Source organism: Triticum urartu, chromosome 7A (assembly GCF_056163025.1).
Source record: "Triticum urartu cultivar PI428250 chromosome 7A, HENAU_Tu73, whole genome shotgun sequence".
Classification (NCBI taxonomy): domain Eukaryota; kingdom Viridiplantae; phylum Streptophyta; class Magnoliopsida; order Poales; family Poaceae; genus Triticum; species Triticum urartu.
In genome coordinates this window covers 419,732,748-419,756,364 of record NC_141879.1, presented here as the reverse complement: position 1 = coordinate 419,756,364, position 23,617 = coordinate 419,732,748, and the positions used below count along the sequence as shown (strand labels likewise).

At 45.8% G+C, this 23,617-nt stretch overlaps 1 long non-coding RNA gene across 1 annotated transcript; it reads left to right on the top strand.

Annotated features, from left to right (window-relative positions):
- Positions 1 to 9,757: 9,757 nt before the first annotated feature.
- On the top strand, positions 9,758 to 12,885 carry LOC147959804 (uncharacterized). Its single transcript, XR_015610726.1, has 2 exons — positions 9,758 to 10,074; positions 12,560 to 12,885. It is a non-coding gene; the product is annotated as an uncharacterized LOC147959804 (long non-coding RNA).
- The last annotated feature ends 10,732 nt before the right edge of the window (positions 12,886 to 23,617 follow it).

The following is a 23,617-nucleotide window of genomic DNA, read 5'->3' as shown; positions in this document are numbered from 1 at the left end:
AAATGGCAGCAAGATGAGCAAGAACACGAGTTTGAGCTACGGAGTGATTTTTTCTGGAGGAAGGAGTGGATGGGTGCTGGAATATGTGGAGGGGGCCACGTGGGGCCCACAAGGTCATGGGGAGCACCTCAGGGGGGTGGGCACGCCCTCCACCATTGCGGCCAACTGGTGAGGCTCACTAGTGTGTTCGTTGCACCAGAAATTCTAAAATAATATATAAAAAATCATACATGCATTTTAGGGCATTTGGAGAACTTTTATTCTCGGGACATTTTTATTGCATGGATAATTTAGAAAACAGACAGAAAAAACTATTTTTGCTTTATTTAATCTAAATAACCGAAAGTAAAGGATGGAACAGAGAGTTGTGTCTTCTAAATTCAGCGATCTCATGCCCATCAAAAGGAATCCATTAACAATGTTGATCAAGTCTTATTAATAAACTTCTTCCAAGTGACATGAAACCGGAGAACTTTCGAATAATACTAGGTTACCTCAACGGGGATACGCATTTCCCCAACAATAAGAATATCATATTTCTTTTTTGACAGTAGGAAGAGGAAATTCAAAACCTCCGATTGTAATAGTTGAAAATTTTCCAATAGAATTGATATTATGAACTTGTGGTTGTTTCTTCGGAAAGTGTACCGTATGCTCATTACCATTAACATGAAAAGTGACATTGCCTTTGTTGCAATCAATAACAGCCCCTGCAGTATTCCAAAAGGGTCTACCAAGGATGATCGACATATTATCGTCCTCGGGAATATCAAGAATAACAAAGTCCGTTAAGATAGTAATGTTTGCAACCACAACAGGCACATCCTCACAAATACCGATGGGTATAGCAGTTGATTTATCGGCCATTTGCAAAGTGATTTCAGTAGGTGTCAACTTATTCAATTCAAGAATATGATACAATGAGAAAGGCATAACACTAACACTGGCTCCAAGATCACATAAAGCAGTTTTAACATAGTTTCTTTTAAAGGAGCATGGTATAGTTGGTACTCCTGGATCTCCAAGTCTCTTTGGTATTCCACACTTAAAAGTATAATTAGCAAGCATGGTGGAAATCTCAGCTTCTGATATCTTCCTTTTATTAGTAACAATATCTTTCATGTACTTAGCATAATGAGCCATTTTAAGCATCTCAGTCAAACGCATACGCAAAAAGATGGGTCTAATCATTTCAGCAAAGCGCTCAAAATCCTCATCATCCTTTTTCTTGGATGGCTTAGGAGGAAAGGGCATGGGTGTAACACCCCCAGTGGTTAGCTACAATAACCTCACCCTAATGATGCCATCCTCACCCTAATGATGCCATGTCACCAGGCTTGCTAAGCTAAGTTGCCACTTCATAGAAATCAGAGTCAAATTCAATTTTAAATTGCAAGTGAATTTTTTTATTCTTCAAACAGTAAAACAAAAAAATGTTTGAATAATCCGATAAATTCCCCTGACCATCTTCATGTTGAAACCAAGTTCATTGGTCTCACAAATAAATTCATAGGAAATTCTTTAGTGGTTTATCAGAAAATAAAATGACCATTTCAAAATAAAAAAATGCATAAACTTTCCCAAATAAAAATAAACCTTGTGTGTAGAACCCCAAATATTGTAGTTGAATTATATGTGCAGTATCTTGTAGAACTAATATCATTTAGTGCCTAAAATAATTAGAAAACAGAGACAAAAGTTTGACAGCAAAGGAAAATGCGATTCTCCTATGCACTTTGGCCCACCGTGAATAGTACAAGCCCAGCCCACCTCTCCCTTCCTTCAATCTCTGTACAGAAGGCATGGCATGGCGGCCATCCACCCCGCCGATGCCGCCGTGTCCGCCATCCAACGAGCCCTAGAGATGGATAAAATTGCCCCGAGCCAAGGACCAACCCTAGCCTCACCATTCGTTCCCCTTGCATCGTTGTCGCCGCGTTCGTCTCCACCCGAAGCTGCAGCCACCATGGCCATCACCATTGTCATGGCCACTAACCTCCACACTCCCTGAGAAGGCGTCCAGGAGCCCCACCATCGTCATCTCCTTCCTCTCCGCCGCTCGGTTCATCGTCAGGACGCCGTCAAGCTCACCATCACCGGTCTTCTCCGCCGCCGCCGTCACGACCTCGCCATAGATTCGCCCAGCTCCGGTCCATCTCCAGCCTCCCCGACCGGACCTCCGAGCTCGCGGTGAGATCCTCTGCTAATTCCCCACCTTTCCCCTTTTATTTGTCACCATTTTCCGTCGTCCCCGAGCTCGGTCGTAATCGTCCATGGCCGCGTTCGAGCTTCCGAGAATGCGCACGTGCCAGCTTGCTCCTGCCGGTGGCCGCGCCCTGGCTGCACCCTACGCGGACCCACACTGCTGCTCCCCTGTGCCTGCCTGCACGTCCGCGCTCCCGCGGCCCTGCCTGCAGTTTTTCTTGCTACTACGTTGCTGTGTTGCTCCCTGTCGCCACTGCTGCTGCGCTAGTGCTGCTGCTTGCTACTTCCGGGCACAATGGGCTGCTCCTCGCTCCTACTGATGTTCATGCTAGCCATGGCCTTGTTGATGCATTTTTGCTGCTGCTACTGATGGCAATGGCCATCGTGGCTTGTGTGCCCATGCCTACCCACAGCCATGGTACATCCACTGGATGTGAGGCCGGCCCTTGCTTAGTTAGATTAGTTTAGCTTAGGATTAAATTGTTAGTTAGTTAGTGCATAGAAAATGACATGTGGGACCACTTCAATTAATTAACATTTTGTTAAACTAAAAGTCAATGACAATTTGGACCCACATACATTGTTCATATATTGACGAGTTAATCTTTGACTGGGTCAAACCATGCCCACTAGGCCCACTGTCATACATTGTGGTTAGAATAGCACTAGGTAACAAACGTATATTCGGTTTTTAATTCGAATTAATAATAAATCCAAAAAATATTAAAAATTTGAAAAAACATATAAAAGAATTCGTAATTCGGATGAAAATGTTTTGTACATGAAAGTCGCTCAGAACAACGAGACGAATCCAGATACGCATCCCGTTCGTCCGCTACACACCCCTAACATAGCGAACACGCAACTTTCCCCTCCGGTTCATCTGTCCAAGAACACGAAACACTGGGGATATTTTCCCGGATGTTTCCCCCCTTCACCGGTACCACCTCTTACCGCGTTAGGGCACCCCGAGCACCGCTACTTGTCATGTCATGCATCGCTATGCATCTGTTTGCTTAATATTTATTGTTTCTTCCCCCCTCTTCTCTCGCTAGACACCGAGACCGACGCCGCTGCTACCCAGTACGACTACGGTGTTGACGACCCCTCTCTCTTGCCAGAGCAACCAGGCTAGCCCCCCCTTTGATCACCAGATATCGCCTACTCTTCTCTCTACTTCTTGCATTAGAGTAGTGTAGCATGTTACTGCTTTCCGTTAATCCTATCCTAATGCATAGCCTGTACTTGCTACTACTGTTGATACCCTTACATGCAATCCTAAATGCTTAGTATAGGATGCTAGTTTATCATCAGTGGCCCTACATTCTTGTCCGTCTGCCATGCTATACTATCGGGCCGTGATCACTCGGGAGTTGATAACGGGTACATTCATACATACTATACAGGTGGTGACTAAAGTCGGGTCAGCTCATAGAGTACCCACATGTGATTCTGATGAGGGGGCAGAAAGGACAGGTGGCTCCATCCAGGTAGTGGTGGGCCTGAGTTCCCAACGGTCCCCGACTGTTACTATGTGGCGGAGCAACAGGGTAGGTTTAGACCACCTAGGAGAGAGGTGGACCTGGCCCTGGTCGGCGTTCGCGGTTACTTCAAGATAACACGCTTAACGAGATCTTGGTATTTGATCTGAGTCTGGCTACTGGCCTATACGCACTAACCAACTACGCGGGAACAATTATGGGCACTTGACGTCGTGCTATCAGCCGGAAGCCTTCGTGACGTCAGCGACTGAGCAGCGCGCGCCGGGTTGGACCGCGTAACGCAACTTCCTTTGTAATGGAGGTTGCTAGGTCTGCTCTCCGCCCACCCTCGCAACGTACAGGTGTGCAATGGGCGATGGGCCCAGACCCCTGCGCCATAGGATTTAGACCGACGTGCTGACCTCTCCGTTGTGCCTAGGTGGGGCTGCGACGTGTTGATCTTCCGAGGCCGGGCATGACCCAGGAAAGTGTGTCCGGACAAAGGGGATCGAGTGCGTTGGGAAATGTGGTGCACCCCTGCACGGAAGTTAATCTATTTGAATAGCGTGATCTTCGGTAACAGGATGACTTGGAGTTGTACCTTGACCTTATGACAACTAGAACCGGGTACTTAATAAAACACACCCTTCCAAGTGCCAGATACAACCCGGTGATCGCTCTCTAACAGGGCGACGAGGATAGGGTCGCCGGGTAGGATTATGCTACATGATGCTACTTGGTGAACATACTATCTACTCTCTTCTTCTGCTGCAAGATGGAGATTACCAGAAGCGTAGTGTTCGAAAGGACTAGCTATCCCCCTCTTATTCCGGCATTCTGCACTTCAGTCCACATATGATACCCCCTTTTTCATTTGATACCAATGCATACATATGTAGTGTAGCTCCTTGCTTGCGAGTACTTTGGATGAGTACTCACGGTTGCTTTGCTCCCTCTTTTCCCCCTTTCTATACCCGATTGCTGCGACCAGACGATGGAGTCCAGGAGCCAGACGCCACTGTCGATGATGACTACTACTACTCGGGAGGTGCCTACTACTACGTGCAGCCCGCTGATGACGACTAGGAGTAGTTTAGGAGGATCCCAGGCAGGAGGCCTGCGCCTCTTTCGATCTGTATCCCAGTTTCTGCTAGCCTTCTTAAGGCAAACTTGTTTAAATTATGTCTGTACTCAGATATTGTTGCTTCCGCTGACTTGTCTATGATCGAGCTCTTGTATTCAAGCCCTCGAGGCCCCTGGCTTGTAATATGATGCTTGTATGACTTATTTTATTTGTAGAGTTGTGTTGTGATATCTTCCCGTGAGTCCCTGAGCTTGATCGTACACGTTTGCGTGTATGGTTAGTGTACGATTGAATCGGGGGCGTCACAAGTTGGTATCAGAGATGACTGCCTATAGGAATCCCTATTCCACACTTCTTGGCCGAAGTCGAGTCTTGACATTAAAAAACCTTTTACTAACATGGTTGTGTGCCTTACGGGCCCACGTCGCCATTTGGGTGGTATTAGGATCTTTTACTCCTTGATCCGTACTCTGGGATTCTAATCTCTCCTCTATTTGGGTTAAAATATTTTGCTAACTCTAACTCTAGGTTCTCATAATTACTTCCTTTCGGAGAGCCCCTTATTACAGATGATCGTCTGCTGCATCAGAAGATTCCGAAGTTTTCTCTATGGTTTCAAGAATACTTTATGCCTACTGCCTTGCAGTTCCTTGTCACCTGAATACACCTACAAATTAATCCTCACACACACACCGAGGATTTGTTTCTCCCGAGTTGTTCATGTGTTTTACCAAACTCTTCAAAATACTGTTTGATCTTCCAAAAATCCTTAGCAGCTTATTGCTCTTGAAATTCTTGCTTGCTTGCATTATGGGCAATCCCATAAGTATAGTAATCTTATTGGCATCCTTTACCACTATCATTTTGAGCCCATTGATTCAATAAGTGCGAATGCTCGCAATCCTCAACCAGATCCTAGAAATCATCCTTCTGGCTTGGACGTCATTTTGAACATGAGCTGGATCTCGACCAATCAAATTTTGCCATCGATTGTACCCCTAAGGCTATTCAACTCATCCATCCCTAATCAGAGCATTGTATTTGATCCCTTGTCTTGGAATTCATAATTCCTTTGCATTTGAACTTTGAGTTACTCAGCTGTTTCTATAATCTGATCTCTTTGCATTCTTTCTCCCTCTGGTTGGGTACCGATGCTCACATCAGATCCCTTGTGGACCATCGGATCCTTTGTTGTATTTTATCCGACAACGTCCTTCATATTCAATCACTTTGGAAGTTCTTTCCCTGATACATAATGCCATTGGTAAGTCCTATTCCTTGATTGGCCAACCATGCTATGCCTTCGAGCTGGTGATATTTACTATTGAAGCTTGTGGTTTATGTTTCCATGATGCCCCGATGGGTTGAACCTATGCCTTCCTTAATATATGTGAACTCGAAAGTTTTCACGAGTCATACTCTTCTGGTATTTTGCTAGATAAAATTTTAGCACTGAAACTTCATCAAACGCGAGAAGTGAATGAAAGGTTATGCATTGGAGAAGTGGGAGTCGACCTTGGACTTTGTGTTCATGCCCATGGAAACGATGTAGATCCAATCATAGAAGCTTCTTGTACTAATAACTGTTCCCTTGATATAATATCATCTGGTGTCTGTGAGTTGATCCTTTGCAATCGTGGTTCCGACCATATTTTCTACTTGTTCCCATTTCTCAAGCAAGTGAAAACACTTGCCTTCTGCGGATCAATACATATCCGCAACCCCTATGTCAATTTTTCTTCGAGTGATACCCTCCTATACCTCGAGAATATCAAAGAACTGTGTTGCTTCCTATGAGTCTTCATCTAGTATTTCTTCTCACCGATTTTAGGTTCCCCCCGTGTTCTGAGTTATTTCACTCGAGAACAGGAATATATGAACCGATTCTGCACTCTGATTCAATAACTCTAAGTAGTTTTGTTGCTTACGAGTTTAATAATCCTTCAAGTCATTCCTAGCTTGATCTGCTATATCATTATCATACTAATTTTAACTGTGCTACCGGGTCCTTATCCCGGAGCCCAACTTTCAACGATGAGCTAAGCTTACATCGATTTCCTCGTCTTATCGTTTCACCTCAAACAAAAACAACTTGATTCCGAGTTTGTGTCGTACCTGTGGTTCCAGTAACCTCTTGCTTCATCATTCCTTTGACTTGATGTCATCGCTGATGGATTACATCTTTATAAAATCTCTCGACAAAATTTGTCGTGATCCTCATCAACATTTTGACTCCTTTCAAGATATCAATCAAATTCATGATGAAGAATACCATCCTTGCCCTCGATGATTTGTGGTATCATCGACCACTTTATTGCCTTTCGTTCAACACATATTTATTCGTGTTTTGTGTTATACCTTGAGATCCTTGCTATCCAACATTTGTTCTTCTTTACCTTGGAGTATTACCATATATTATGTCAAGAAAGTCGTGAGAATTTCACCACATCTTAAGAGATCTTGATACAGGTAATACTTCTTGCCATATCCGTTCATTCCTTGGTCCCCGTGTTGTTTCTAATCGGAAAACCGACAATTGAACTATGATGTGCGACTTTGAAACTTCTAGCAGCCCTATTGCTTTGAAGTTAATGGTCGATATTTAATTCTTAGACCATTGGTTATCGAATCACCGTTCTAACATTAATAGTACTACCTAAGCCCATATCTCGGGTGCGCTTTTCAACCAATGTTTAATAGTGTGTGTTTTCCTCGAGCATACCTCATTATATCATTTGATCCGACAAATGCTATCTCCTTGTTCACATAATTTTGGAAATTCATCTTTTGGAAATCCCAATGAATTGTTGCTGAGTTCATCAGCCACCTCCTCGTCCTCTCCTTGGTTTAATGATGAACTCTTGTTCCGGAACTCACTTCCATAGTTCATTTCCCGAGAACCTTACAATGTCATCTCGACAATTTGTGTTGCACCTCTCTTCTCAGGCATCCCGAGTCTGAGTTATCCTAACACCAATCATATCAGAATCTCGGTCAGATATGATGGTTGGAATATATTTCCAACAGCTATCACATTGCTCTTTATGTGACCCGGTAAGGTGATGTCATGCCTAGCACACCTGGCCCAAGGCCCCATTGTTATAGATTCCTTTTCAGCAAGGTTATCCATTCTTCCACGAAGAAATTGTAAGATTTATTCTACAAGTTATTCCTGATGGATCCTTTGTATTTCCAAAGTCTAATCTTCTTCACCTGTTAACCATGTCAATGCTATCTCAAAGCATGTCTATGGTACTCTGATTTTCAAAAAGAACATTTGAATCCCAATGCTAAATGTTTCCTGCTCAATTATCCAAACACCGCTGTATGGGTAATGTCATGAAATTTCTCTCCCCTACCTAAAGAGTTTTCTACATTATATCCTGTCATGGATATCATGCTCTGCTTGTCCTTGGGAAGGATATACCCTTGAAATATGTGTTTAAACACATTTTCCTTTCCATTGTTTTGTTTAATCTGATAATCATATTTTCCTTTCCATTGGTTGGTTTAACGTTTATTGTGATCTATATGATCTAAGCAGTAATATTCTCATGCTTATGTAAACACCTCGGTGTACAATTCTGTCAACAAGACCCTGCTACTATTATTGATGACATTCCGGAAGCCACCGATGGACGAGAACTTTGCCTATTGGTCCGCCTCGTTCAACAAGAAGGAAAGTGGTTCTCTTCGTCCCTCACCCTTGGTACTGATGTTATTGCCGACATAACTGACAGTCTCTTCTCTGACATGCCTTGCTATCATGATTGTGCAGGAAGAAAGTGCCCTCCCTACTTTTAAACCACATGGTGGGCCCATAACCCATAGTTCCATAGGATCGAAACCTGACTCTCCTATACATACATGTTTCAAAGTTATCCCTTGCGCTTGGTTTCGTATGTAATTCACGAGCCACCTTCCTAGTGATCTATTATGGTATCATACGCAATACTTATTCTCATTGCCCTGAAGCCCTTTCACCTTCTGATTAGGCACCGAACGATTGCCTGCTCGCTCGAAACCTCTCATGTTATCTTACTTTGCTCTCATAATCTCTTAAGTTTCAATTCGGGAGTTACTTTCCACTACCTTCCCTGGTGTTATCTACCAGCTAATCGACTTTGTAGAGGTCAGTTCTTCCTAAGATACCCCTTATCCTTTTACGTAAGTATGATGGAGTTCCCGAAGAAAAGATGCCGACTTCATCATGAGGACCTAAAACAGAGGAATGAAGACATCAATGTAATGGATCGACCTCTTCGAGAAGAGCAACCAAGACCAAAAAGATTCACCAGATTCGTTACCAGACTTTTCCCCCTTACACTACCTCTTAAATCTCGGGACGAGATTTCTTGTAGTGGAGGAGATTTGTAACACCCCCGGTGGTTAGTTACAATAACCTCACCCTAATGATGCCATCCTCACCCTAATGATGCCATGTCACCAGGCTTGCTAAGCTAAGTTGCCACTTGATAGAAATCAGAGTCAAATTCAATTTTAAATTGCAAGTGAATTTTTTTATTCTTGAACAGTAAAACAAAAAAATGTTCGAATAATCCTATAAATTCCCCTGACCATCTTCATGTTGAAACCAACTTCATTGGTCTCACAAATAAATTCATAGGAAATTATTTAGTGGTTTATCAGAAAATAAAATGACCTTTTCAAAATAAAAAAATGCATAAACTTTCCCAAATAAAAATAAACCTTGTGTGTAACACCCAAAATATTGTAGTTGAATTATATGTGCAGTATCTTGTAGAACTAATATCATTTAGTGCCTAAAATAATTAGAAAACCGAGACAAAAGTTTGACAGCAAAGGAAAATGCGATTCTCCTGTGCACTTTGGCCCACCATGAATAGTACAAGCCCAGCCCACCTCTCCCTTCCTTCAATCTCTGTACAGAAGGCATGGCGTGGCGGCCATCCACCCCGCCGATGCCGCCGTGTCCGCCATCCAATGAGCCCCCAAGATGGATAAAATTGCCCCGAGCCATGGACCAACCCTAGCCTCGCCATTCGTTCCCCTCGCATCGTTGTCGCCGCGTTCGTCTCCACACGAAGCTGCAGCCACCATGGCCATCACCGTTGTCGTGGCCACTAACCTCCACACTCCCTGAGAAGGCGTCCAGGAGCCCCACCATCGTCATCTCCTTCCTCTCTGCCTCTCGGTTCATCGTCAGGACACCGTCAAGCTCGCCATCACCGGTCTTCTCCGTCGCCGCCATCACAACCTCGCCGTTGATTCGCCCAGCTCCGGTCCATCTCCGGCCTCCCCAACCGGACCTCCGAGCTCGCGGTGAGATCCTCTGCTAATTCCCCACCTTTCCCCTTTGATTTGTCACCGTTTGCGGTTGTCCCCGAGCTCGGTCTTCATCGTCCATGGCCGCGTTCGAAATTCCGAGCATGCGCACGTGCCTTCCTGCTCCTGCCGGTGGCCGCGCCCTGGCTGCGCCCTACGCGCACCCACGCTGCTGCTCCCCTGCGCCTGCCCACGCGTCCGCGCTCCCGTGGCCCTGCCTGCAGTTTTTCTTGCTACTGTGTTGCTCTGCTGCTCCCTGTCGCCATTGTTGCTGCGCTAGTGCTGCTGCTTGCTGATTCTGGGCACAACGGGCTGCTCCTCGCTCCTACTGATGTTCATGCTAGCCATGGCCATGTTGATGCGTTTTTGCTGCTGCTACTAATGGAAATGGCCATCGTGGCTTGTGTGCCCATGCCTACCACAGCCGTGGTACATCCACTTGATGTGAGGCCGGCCCTTGCTTAGTTAGATTAGTTTAGCTTGGGATTAAATTGTTAATTAGTTAGTGCATAGAAAATGACATGTGGGACGACCTCAATTAATTAACATTTTGTTAAACTAAATGTCAATGACAATTTGGACCCACATACATTGTTCATATATGCACCAGTTAATCTTTGACTCGGCCAAACCATGCCCACTAGGCCCACTGTCATACATTGTGGCTAGAATAGCACTAGGTAACAAACGTATATTCGGTTTTTAATTCGAATTAGTAATAAATCCAAAAAATATTAAAACTTTGAAAAAACATATAAAATAATTCGTAATTCAGATGAAAATGTTTTGTACATGAAAGTCGCTCAGTACGATGAGACGAATCCGGATACACAGCTCATTCGTCTGTCACACATCCCTAACATAGCGAACACGCAACTTTCCCCTCCGGTTCATCTGTCCGAAAATGCGAAACACCGGGGATATTTTCCCGGATGTTTCCCCCCTTCACCGGTACCACCTCTTACCGCGTTAGGGCACCCCTAGCACCGCTACTTGTCATGTCATGCATCACTATACATTAGTTTGCTTAATATTTATTGTTTCTTCCCCCCTCTTCTCTCGCTAGACACCGAGACCGACGCCGCTGCTACCTAGTACGACTACGGTGTTGACGACCCCTCTCTCTTGCCAGACCAACTAGGCAAGCCCCCCTTTGATCACCAGATATCGTCTACTCTTCTCTCTACTTCTTGCATTAGAGTAGTGTAGCATGTTACTGCTTTCCGTTAATCCTATCCTGATGCATAGCCTGTACTTGCTACTACTGTTGATACCCTTACCTGCAAACCTACATGCTTAGTATGGGATGCTAGTTTATCATCAGTGGCCCTACATTCTTGTCCGTCTGCCATGCTATACGATCGGGTCATGATCACTCGGGAGGTGATCACGGGTACATTCATACATACTATACAGGTGGTGACTAAAGTCGGGTCGGCTTGTAGAGTACCTGCATGTGATTCTGATGAGGGGGCTGAAAGGACAAGTGGCTCCATCCAGGTAGTGGTGGCCCTAAGTTCCCGACGGCCCCCGACTGTTACTTTGTGGCGGAGCGACAGGGCAGGTTGAGACCACCTAGGAGAGAGGTGGACCAGGCCCTGGTCGGCGTTCGCGGTTACTTCAATATAACACGCTTAACGACATCTTGGTATTTGATCTGAGTCTGGCTACTGGCCTATACGCACTAACCAACTACACAGGAACATTTATGGGCACTCGACGTCGTGGTATCAGCCGAAGCCTTCGTGACGTCAGTGACTGAACGGCGCGCGCCGGGTTGGACCGCGTAACACAACTTCCTTTGTAATGGAGGTTGCTAGGTCTGCTCTCCGCCCGCCCTCGCAACGTGCAGGTGTGCAATGGGCGGTGGACCCAGACCCCTGCGCCATAGGATTTAGACCGGCGTGCTGACCTCTCTGTTGTGCCTAGGTGGGGCTGCAACGTGTTGATCTTCCGAGGCCGGGAATGACCCAGGAAAGTGTGTCCGGACAAAGGGGATCGAGCGTGTTGGGAAATGTGGTGCACCCCTGCAGGGAAGTTAATCTATCCGAATAGCCGTGATCTTCGGTAACAGGACGACTTGGAGATGTACCTTGCCGTTATGACAACTAGAACCGGATACTTAATAGAACACACCCTTCCAAGTGCCAGATACAACCCGGTGATCGCTCTCTAACAGGGCGGCGAGGAGAGGATCGCCGGGTAGGATTATGCTACATGATGCTACTTGGTGAACTTACTATCTACTCTCTTCTTCTGCTGCAAGATGGAGGTTAAGAGAAGCGTAGTATTCGAAAGGACTAGCTATCTCCCTCTTATTCCGGCATTCTGTAGTTCAGTCCACATATTATACCCCCTTTTTCATTTGATACCAATGCATACATATGTAGTGTAGCTCCTTGCTTGCGAGTACTTTGGATGAGTACTCACGGTTTCTTTGCTCCCTCCTTTCCCCCTTTCTATACCCGATTGCTGCGACCAGACGATGGAGGCCAGGAGCCAGACTCCACTGTCGATGACGACTACTACTACTCAGGAGGTGCCTACTACTACGTGCAACCCGCTGAAGACGACCAGGAGTAGTTTAGGAGGATCCCAGGCAGGAGGCCTGCGCCTCTTTCGATCTGTATCCCAGTTTCTGCTAGCCTTCTTAAGGCAAACTTGTTTAACTTATGTCTGTACTCAGATATTGTTGCTTCCACTGACTTTTCTATGATCGAGCTCTTGAATTCGAGCCCTCGAGGCCCCTGACTTGTAATATGATGCTTGTATAACTTATTTTATTTGTAGAGTTGTGTTGTGATATCTTACCGTGAATCCCTGATCTTGATCGTACACGTTTGCGTGTATGATTAGTGTACGATTGAATCGGGGGCGTCGCAATGGGTTTCTGAACCCATGGTTCTCTTTGTTTACCATGTTTCCTAGCACCAAAATCTCTCTTATCATAACGTTGATTATTTGATTGTGGGTTATCAAGATCAACAGCAGGTTCAATCTCTACATCATTATCATTACTAGGTTGAGAATCAACATGAACATCATCATTAACATTAGCACTAGGTTCATGTTCAATACCAGATTTTGTCTCAGCATCAGAAATAGAAATATCATTGGGATTCTCATGTGTGTCTATAGCAGGTTCACTAGCATGCAAAGTCCTATTAGTTTTCTTTTTCTTTTTAGTACGAGGCTCAGGTGCATCAGTATTAATTCTCTAAGAGTCCTGCTCAATTATCTTAGGATGGCCCTCGGGATACAAAGGTTCATGGGTCATCTTACTACCTCTAGTCATAACCCTAATAGCATTGTCATTGTTCTTACTATTCAACTCATTAAGCATATCATCTTGAGCCTCAAGTACTTGTTCTACTTGAGTTGTAACCATCGAAGCATGTTTACTAATAAGCTTAAGATCATTAATAGTTCTACTCATATAATCACCCAAGTGGTCAAGCATGTAAGCATTATCTTTCAGTTGTCTACTGACATAAGCATTGAAATTTTCTTGTTTAACAATAAAATTATCAAACTCATCCAAGTATTGACTAGCAGACTAATTATGAGGAATATCACCTTCATCAAATCTATGGAGAGATTTTACCTCTACTACCTATGTCGGGTTATCAAGACCATGTATTTCTTCAATAGGCGGTAAATCTTTTACATCTTCAGCTTTAATACCTTTTTCTTTCATAGATTTTTTTGCCTCTTGCATATCTTCAATACTGAGAAATAGAATACCCCTTTTCTTCGGAGTTGGCTTCGGAGTTGGTTCAGGAAGTGTCATATCATTTTCATTACTCAATATATTATTCAGTAGCAATTCAACTTGCTCAACAGTTCTTTCCCTGAAAACACAACCAGCACAACTATCCAGTTGGTCTTTGGAAGCATCGGTTAGTCCATTATAAAAGTTATCAAGTATTTCATTTTTCTTGAGAGAATGATCAGGAAAAGCATTAAGTAATTGGAGAAGCCTCCCCAAGCTTGTGGGAGACTCTTTTCTTCAATTTGCACAAAATTAAATATCTCCTTTGTAACGCCCCAGATGCAACTTTCCCAATTTGTACTCCAACTCTTGCCGTTTCCGGCGTTAAGTTATATTTATTCCCTCGGGTTCGGGTTTTGTCTCCGTGTGTTGTTTTTGTTTTCATGCATCTCATATCATGTCATCATGTGCATTGCATTTGCATACATGTTCATCTCATGCGTTCGAGCATTTTCCCCGTTGTCCGTTTTGCATTCCGGCGCTTCGTTCTCCTCCGGTGGTCATTTCTAGCTTTCTTTCGCGTGTGGGGATTAAACATTTCCGTATTGGACCGAGACTTGCCATGCGGCCTTGGTTTACTACCGGTAGACCGCCTGTCAAGTTTCGGGTCATTTGGACTTCGTTTGATACTCCTACGGTTAACCGAGGGACCGAAAAGGCCTCGTGTGTGTTGTAGCCCAATACCCCTCCAATTTGGCCCAAAACCCACCAAACTCTGCTCCATGTCCTAGAGCGTTCGATCACGATCGCGTGGGTGAAAGCCGCACCTCATTTGGACTCTCCTAGCTCCCTCTATGCCTATATATACACCCCCCTCCGAAATCCACGGTTCTTCTCCCCCCTAACCCTAGATCCAACTCCTCCCGCCGCCGCCGGACAAAAATCGCGCGCCGGACGTGTCCGCCCGGCTCCGCGGGACGAATCCGCCGCCGCCACGTGTCTCGGGGCCGGTCCCCAGTTCGCCGCCGCCCGCGGGCCCGCGAGGCCCGTGCGGGGCCCTCCCGGCCCGCTCCGCCGCCCGCCTCGTCCTCCAGTCGCCGCCCCCGAGCCCGGCGACGCTCGCCCGCTCCGGCCGCCGCGGCGCCATTGCCGGCCGCCGCCCGGAGCACCTCGCCCCGCCGCCCCAAGCCCTCGCCGGCGCCCGCGCCAGGGAGAGGAGCTCCCGGCTCCGGCGACCGCCCGCCGCGCCGCTTCCTCCTCGCCGTCCGGCCCCCCCTCCCCGATCCGGCTACTTCCTCTCCAGCCGCCGCCGTCGTCTACAGGAATCCCGGCGAGATCCGCCGCCGTCTCGGGCCGCGTGCCCGAACCCTAGATCTGGATCCTGGGGTAGTTTTTTTTCACTAAGTCCCTAGATTTTTACTCCATATGCTCCTGTTCGAGGACCCGTATCTCCGCATCCGTAACTCAGATTTGGGCATATTATATATCAAAATCTTCGACTCGACATGTTCATTATTTCGTTCCATTGCATCATTTGCATTTGAGTTCATCTTGTTGCCCAAAATGCTGTTAGAAGGAGGCTTCATGAGTTAAATTGCAGATCCGTTAGTTCATCATAGACTTTTGTCATTTTTGCCATGTTTAATTCGTACATGATATGCCTGTGCCCCTTTGGGATGAATTGTTAAGCATTTTGTCTTCTTTCCAGAGGTGCCACCCATGCATTTTTAGGATGTGTGTGTTATCTTGTGCAAGCTTGCGAAGAGAGGTACCTGAGATTGCTGATTTCAGGGACTTAGTGATTTTCACTAAGTCTGGGATATTTTAGTTCATGATGCCATATGTTCAGCTTGTTTCCTAGTGATCCGTGCCTCTTTTGAGGATGATCAGTAAGGGTGTTTTGATATTTATGTTATGCTCTATCTATCCATGTCTTTACTTGTTATGTTGGAGTGCTCTAGGTTGAGTCAATCGAGCTCAACTTTTGCTTCGTGGTTAATCTGGGCAGATCGTCAACTCGTTTGCGATTTTGCCGATGCTATTGTTAGTGATCCATGCATGCTATGCCATTGTTCTTGCCATGTGTAGCTAGAATATTGTGCCTTCTTTCTGGATATATGCTTGCCTTGCCGTGACTTGCACCATAGTGAGTGCATCGAGCTCGTTTACATGCCTTCGTGAGTTAAATTACTGCATGTCTCAGTTTTCACTAAGTCTGAAAACTGATTGTGTTTGAGCTATGTTCGTGTGCTCGTTAGAGTATTTTGTGAACCCTTTTGGCCCCAGGTCACTTTGGGTGTTTTGTTAAGCTTGTCGAGTAGCTCCATGCCATGTTCTTACTTGTCATTTTCAGATCATGTATCATGTTGTTTTGCTGCTCCGAAGAGAGCATCGTGATCTGAAATTTCAGACAAGTGTTAATTTCACTAAGTCTGGAATCTGTTTTGCATTTGCGTTTTTGCCATGCTTGTTTGAACCCCTTAATGGATGAATTTGCCTATGGCTCAGTGCTAGTCTTTTGTTAAGCATGTTGTGGGAATCCCTGCCATACATTTTTTTGTCATGTTTGGTGGCTGTAACATGTTCATTTCGTTGCATTTAGATGCCTACTTGCTGTAAATCGCAGACCGGTGTCATATCTTAAAACGCTTGCCATTTCCAAACCGTAACTCCGATTCCAATGATCTTTATATCGTTTTCAAGAGATTTCATCCCCTCTATCCAGTGAAACCCTTGGAATTCCAAGTTGAGGCCAGGTTCATGCATTTCCTGTCATATCTTGCATTTTGCATCCCGCATCGCATCCCGCATAGCATATCATCTTTTCATCATATTGCTTGGTCTTGCACGTGGTTGATTGTATCCTTGTTGCTTGTTTGTCTTGTTGGGTAGAGCCGGGAGACGAGTTCGCTACTGAGGAGCCCGTTGAGTTTGCTTGTGAGGATCCAGTCAACTCTGACAACTGTGCAGGCAAGATGATCATACCCTCGAAATCACTACTATCTTTGCTATGCTAGTTTGCTCGCTCTTGCTTTGCCAATGCTACGATGCCTACCTTTTGCTTGTCAGCCTCCCAATTGCCATGTCAAACCTCTAACCCACCTTGACCTAGCAAACCATTGTTTGGCTATGTTACCGCTTTGCTCAGCCCTTCTTATAGCGTTGCTAGTTGCAGGTGAAGATTGGAGCCGTTCCTTGTTGGAACATCATTTATTTACTTGTTGGGGGTATCATTATATTGCCATGTTATCTTAATGCATCTATATACTTGGTAAAGGGTGGAAGGCTCGGCCTCTCGCCTAGTGTTTTGTTCCACTCTTGCCGCCATAGTTTCCGTCATATCGGTGTTATGTTCCCGGATTGTTGCGTTCCTTACGCGGTTGGGTTATAATGGGAACCCCTTGATATTTCGCCTTGATTAAAGCTTGTCCAGCAATGCCCAACCTTGGTTTTACCATTTGCCACCTAGCCTTTTCTTTCCCTTGGGTTCTGCAGACTGAAGGGACATCTTATTTTAACCCCCCCCGGGCCAGTGCTCCTCTGAGTGTTGGTCCAACCGAGCGATGTCCGGGGCTACCAGGGGCAACTCTGGGCTGGCCTACCCGTCGTCTTGCTCATCTGAGTGTGCCCTGAGAAAGAGATATGTGCAGCTCCTATCGGGATTTGTCGGCACATTCGGGCGGTGTTGCTGGTCTTGTTTTAACCTGTCGAATTGTCTTGTTGTACCGGGTTACCGAGTCTGATCGGTGTGTCTCGGGTGGAGGTCTATTCCTTCGTTGACCGTGAGAGCTTGTCATGGGCTAAGTTGGGACTCCCCTGCAGGGATTGAACTTTCGAAAGCCGTGCCCGCGGTTATGGGCAGATGGGAATTTGTTAATGTCCGGTTGTAGATAACTAAAACCTTAATTAATTAAAATGAATCAACTGAGTGTGTTGCCGTGATGGCCTCTTCTCGGCGGAGTCCGGGAAGTGGACACGGTGTTGGAGTTATGCTTGCGCAGGTTGCTCTTCTAGATTCTCGCTCGTGCTTTGCCTCCTCTTCTCGCTCTCTCTTGCGAATAAGATAGCCACCATATATGCTAGTCGCTTGCTGCAGCTCCACATATATTTGCCATATCCATTCCTATAAGCTTAAATAGTTTTGATCGCGAGGGTGCGAGATTGCTGAGTCCCTGTGGCTCACAGATACTATAATTCCAGATGCAGGTCCAGGTGATTCCGCTCCAGGTGACGAGTACGAGCTCAAGTGGGAGTTCGATGAGGACTCTCAGCGTTATTATGTTTCCTTTCCCGATGATCAGTAGTGGTGCCTAGTTGGGGTTTGATTCAGGGCCTTGTCGCATGTTGGGTTCTTTTCCATTTTGGCGCCGTAGTCGGGCCATGAGTGATTGTTTGATGGATGTTATTTATGTACTCTGATGTGACGTGGCGAGTGTAAGCCAACTATGTCATCTCCCCCTTTCATTATGTATTACATGGGATGTTGTAATGATTGCCTGACTTGCGACATTGCTTTCAATGTGGTTATGTCTCTAAGTCGTGCCTCGACACGTGGGAGCTATAGCCGCATCGAGGGCGTTACAAGTTGGTAATCAGAGCCTTCCCCGACCTTAGGAGCCCCATTGCTTGATCGTTTTTAGCAGCCGAGTTGTGTCTAGAAAAAAATGTTTTGAGTCCTTAGGAATTATATATCGGAGAGTTTAGGAATTCTTTTTACTTCCCAGTTTCCTCATCGCTCTGGTAAGGCATCCTGACGTAGAGTTTTGACTCTTCTTTTCTCAAATTTCACTAAAAAATTTTTTAGGATCACGCGAGTATTTTGGATTTGTTCTGATGGTTTTGTGACGAGAACATTGTTCTTGGTGCCTCCTGTCTTTAGGGGTTGTGGCAGTGTCCCGGGGAGTTGAGCTCCGAGGTGTTGTCGTCACAATTTTATCGTTGCAATTCTGGTATACTTGAGATATGTGCGCGACATCGAAAAACTCCTTTATGCAGTTCGTTGGTGAGATAACCTCGACGCCACCCAGTACTGGGGCGGGAGTTCGGGAGTATCGCCATAACTTGTATAACAGATGCTTTTCGAAGGTTGAGATAGATGGTTTCCGAAGGTTTCTTGGTTATATGTTGAAGATGGATACAGCTGGATGTAGGATTTGCTAGCTTGAGTGAGATATTATGCTCCCCTGTATCCCCAACACCTGATTGCATAACCGGAAAATTTCGGGAGTTTCATAGGTGGGAATTCAAGTAGCTCTTAGGATATCTTTCCGACAGATGTTTGATATGAAATTGGGGTTCGACGTCTAGTGGTTCGCCTATTCACGGTCGATTTTACAGTGATCTCGTTGTGTCTTAAAGAGTCCTTGGCTATGCTGACTCGGGGACGCTTCATAGGTCATGTGCACTGCCTTGTACATGATGGTGCTGTATGATCGAGCCCGTGTAGGTCCCACCACGAAAACTTCGGACGAAATTTCTATCATCTGTTTGTTCCGGCTTATTCCGCAAGACAACCCTTGGTTTTATTTTCAGTTGTGGCATTCGAGTTGCTTCGACGTCATATGTTGATTCCATCCCCCGTTGATGTACCCCTTCTACCTGATTCTTCGTGGCTTCACAATTTAGGAATATGTGACCACTTCAAGAGAAATGCATTCGTTCATTTTGTTCGGATATGAAGACTATATGTTGCAATTTTTCATTCCGTTGGATTCAGCTTCAATATTTATCTGTCAATGTGCTAATGGTGGTCAACCTCTTCAGGATGGCTCCTCCAACGCGCACGACTCCGAATCCTGATCCGCCACTGCCTCCACCTCCTCCAGAGGCATGGCAAGCTGTGATGGCCGCAACCAATGCAAACACTCAGCTGATCATGCAAATTCTCCAAGAGCGCAATCAAGGCAGTCAAGGGAATCAAGGCAGCAATCAGAGTCACTTTGCTACACTCAACCAGTTCCTTGCTAACGGGCCAAAGACTTTCAGCAATTGTGTTGAGGCAACCGATGCTGACGATTGGCTTGTGGATCTGTGTAAGCATTTCGAGTGCAGTAACGTCAGGCCTGAGGACTTTGTGAAGTTCGCTTCCTTCCAACTCAAAGATCAAGCTGCAGAATGGTTCCAGTAGTACAAGGACTCCAGAGGTGGACGTGTTATCACTTGGGATGATTTCCGTTGAGATTTCCGAGCTTATCACATTCCGCAGAGCGTGGTTGAAAGCAAGCGTGAGGAATTCCGCAATCTGAAGCAAGGCTCTTTGTCTGTCTATGACTACAACAAATTGTTCCAGAAGCTTGCCCGCTTTGCCAAGCAGGACGTGCCTGATGAGAAGAGCATGATATATCAGTTCAGGGGTGGTCTCAGGGAAGATATTCAGCTCGCTCTTGTTCTCTTCGAGCCCTTGAGATACGATGAGTTCTACAACATGGCACTGAAGCAAGAGGCTGCTCAGTTGAGGTGTGATGCTTCCAGGAAGCGAGTCAGAGATGTTACTCCGTCTTCCTCTACTCAAGTGGCCAAGAAGCAGAAGTTTTGGCTTCCTCCTCCTCCGTTCCGTCAGCCGTATCAGCAGAAGAGCAAAGGTGGCAGTGGTTCTTCCCACCCACCCAACCCAGGCTTTCAGAACAAGACTTCGTCTCAAGCTCCAAGATCGAGTGCTCCGTATCACCGTCCGCTTTCAGAGGTCACGTGCAACAAGTGCCAACAGAAGGGTCACTATGCCAACAAGTGTTTCAACCAGAGGCGTCTTCCTCCTCCTCCTCCTCCTATCAGATCGGCAAGTGCAGCTGTGGTCAAGCATAACCCCAAGTCCGCCAAGGTCAACTTGCTGAATGCAGCTCAGGCAGAGGAATCACCAGATGTGATCATGGGTAACCTTCCTGTTAATGACATTCCCTCAAGAGTTCTTTTTGATACTGGTGCATCTTTATCATTTTTGTCGAAGCCTTTTGCATCCATGCATGATGTTCATACTATTGATTTGCCTAAGCCGATAGCGGTTTCTTCTCCGGGTTTGTTCATGAACACCAAAATGATGGCTCCGGATGTTTCTATCACATTGGGTGACTACAAGTTTCTTTCTTCTCCTATGGTGCTTGGTAACTCGGATATTGATCTTATTCTCGGGATGGATTGGCTTTCTAAGCACAAGGCACATCTTGATTGTGCAGCCAGGAAAATTCTATTGACTCATTCGTCTGAGGATGCAATTATCTTTGCCGCTCGGGATAATACCATTCGTCTGTTTTCTCTCAATGAGAAGGGTGAATTGGATGCCATCTCGCAAATTCCAGTCGTTTGCAAATATCAAGACGTCTTTCCAGAAGAGCTCCCAAGAATGCCTCCGCACCGGCCAGTTGAATTCGTTATTGAACTTGAGCCTGGCACGGAACCTGTGTGCAAACGTCCTTACAAGCTCGGACCTGAAGAATTGAAGGAGCTGAAGAAGCAACTTGATGAGCAAGAAAGAATGGGTCTCATCCGGCCTAGTACTTCTCCGTGGGGTTGTGGTGTTCCTTTTGTGAAGAAGAAGGATGGAACGGACCGACTTTGTGTTGATTACCGTCCAGTGAACAAGAAGACCATCAAGAACAAATACCCACTTCCCAACATCAATGAGCTGTTCGAACAACTCAAAGGTGCCCAAGTATTCTCCAAGCTTGATCTCCGTATGGGTTATCACCAGATTCGCATTCGTGAAGAAGATATTCCCAAGACAGCATTCAGAACAAGCTTTGGTTCATATGAATACACTGTCATGTCTTTTGGCCTCACCAACGCTCCTCCAATGTTCTCTCGCATGATGAATTTGATCTTCAACGCCTACACCAATGACTTCGTTTTGGTCTATCTCGATGACATTCTGGTTTTCTCCAAGAACAAGGAAGATCATGCCAAGCACTTGCGTTTGGTTCTTGATAAGCTCAGGGAACATCAGTTCTACGCCAAGTTCTCCAAGTGTGAATTTTGGCTCGATGAGGTTCTTTATCTTGGTCATATCATCTCTGCCAAGGGCATTTCCGTGAATCCCGAGAAGGTATCCGCAATTGTGAATTGGTAACCTCCTTAGAATGTGAAACAACTCCGCAGTTTTCTCGGTCTCGCAAGCTATTGCCGAAGATTCGTTGAAAACTTTTCCAAGATCGCGAAGCCTCTCTCAAATCTTCTTCAGAAGCATGTCAAGTATGTTTGGTCTCCAGAGTGTGATATTGCTTTCAACACTTTGAAAGAGAAGTTGATCACTGCTCCAGTTCTGACTCCACCTGATGAATCCAAGCCGTACGAGGTCTTTTGTGATGCCTCTCTCCAAGGTCTTGGCGCAGTATTGATGCAAGAGAAGAAAGTTGTTGCTTATACATCTCGCCAGTTGAAGCCTAATGAGAAGAACTACCCCACTCATGATCTCGAGTTGGCGGCAGTTGTGCATGCTCTTTTGACTTGGAGACATCTTCTATTGGGAAGAAAAGTGGACATTTTCACCGATCACAAGAGTCTCAAGTACATCTTCACTCAGCCTAATCTCAACCTAAGGCAAACTCGATGGGTCGAAATGATTCAAGAGTATAATCCGAGTATTGAGTATACTCCAGGCAAGGCTAATGTGATTGCTGACGCTTTGAGCAGGAAAGCATATTGCAACAGTCTGATTCTGAAGCCTTATCAACCCGAGCTTTGTGAAGCTTTCCGCAAGCTTAATCTGCAAGTTGTTCCTCAAGGTTTCCTGGCCAACCTTCAAGTCTCTCCTACCTTGGAAGACCAGATTCGCCAAGCCCAGCTTCTTGATGCTATGGTGAAAAAGGTGAAGATTGGTATTGCAAAGAGTCAGTCCAAGTACAAGTGCTACCGCCTTGATGACAAGGACACTCTCTTCTTCGAGGATCGTATTGTTGTGCCCAAAGGTGAACTTCGTAAAGTGATCATGAACGAGGCTCACAATTCTCTCCTCTCATCCACCCTGGGAGCACGAAGATGTATCAGGACCTCAAGCAAGCTTATTGGTGGACTCGAATGAAGCGCGAGATCGCTCAATTCGTGAATGAATGTGATGTCTGCAGAAGAGTGAAGGCAGAACACCAAAGGCCAGCTGGTCTCCTCCAACCTCTTGCCATTCCAGAATGGAAGTTTGACCACATTGAAATGGACTTCGTGACTGGGTTTCCAAAGTCCAAGCGTGGCAATGATGCTATATTTGTTGTCATCGACAAGCTCACCAAAGTGGCTCACTTTCTGCCTATCAAAGAGTCGATCACTGCAGCTCAATTGGCGGAACTCTATACCTCTCGCATTGTCTCTCTGCACGGTATTCCTCAAGTGATATCTTCAGACCGTGGCAGCATCTTTACCTCCAAGTTTTTGGATTCTTTTCAAAAGGCCATGGGCACCAACATTCGCTTCAGCACTGCTTTCCATCCTCAAACGAGCGGTCAAGTCGAGCGTGTCAACCAGATTCTTGAGGATATGCTCAGGGCTTGTGTGATCTCTTTCGGCTTGAAGTGGGAGGATTGTCTTCCTTATGCTGAATTCTCATACAACAACAGTTTTCAAGCAAGTTCGGGCAAGGCCCCATTTGAAATTCTGTATGGCAGGAAGTGCCGTACCCCTCTCAACTGGTCTGAAACTGGTGAACGTCAGCTGCTGGGTAATGACCTGATCACAGAGGCAGAAGAAATGTGCAAGGTCATTCGTGATAACCTCAAAGCAGCCCAATCCCGCCAGAAGAGCTACTATGATAGTAAGCACCGTGATTTGGCTTTCGAGATCGGAGATCATGTTTACCTCCGCGTCTCTCCTATGAAAGGTACTCGTCGCTTCGGTATCAAAGGGAAGCTT